This window comes from Habropoda laboriosa, unplaced genomic scaffold (assembly GCF_001263275.1).
Source record: "Habropoda laboriosa isolate 0110345459 unplaced genomic scaffold, ASM126327v1 scaffold70, whole genome shotgun sequence".
NCBI classification, from domain to species: Eukaryota; Metazoa; Arthropoda; class Insecta; order Hymenoptera; family Apidae; genus Habropoda; species Habropoda laboriosa.
This window is the reverse complement of record NW_017100198.1, coordinates 638,823-639,076: the sequence shown is the minus strand read 5'-3', so window position 1 is coordinate 639,076 and position 254 is coordinate 638,823. Positions and strand designations below refer to the sequence as shown.

General features: G+C 28.7%; 1 protein-coding gene across 1 annotated transcript in view; it reads left to right on the top strand.

Moving 5' to 3' along the window:
• The window catches only part of LOC108570352 (serine/threonine-protein kinase ULK3-like), a 13,498-nt gene that overhangs the window by 3,671 nt on the left and 9,573 nt on the right, over positions 1–254 (top strand).

Genomic DNA, 254 nt, shown 5'->3' with positions numbered 1-254 from the left:
TAGTTTCTTTTTTTTAACCCTAATGCGTTCTTACGTTCGACTATGCACTTAAGTTCTTTGGGTCTTTTTTGACCCAATTTTACGTGTAACAATTTTTTTTATCAGCACGTCATATGAGTCGAGACGATAAATTTTTAATATTATATCAAGGGAACATAAACTTGATAACAGCAAAAGTTATTAAAAAATTAACAAGGTTATATGTTAAAAATGACCCAAAGACGGGTTAAATAAATCGAAGAATTTTTTAACGA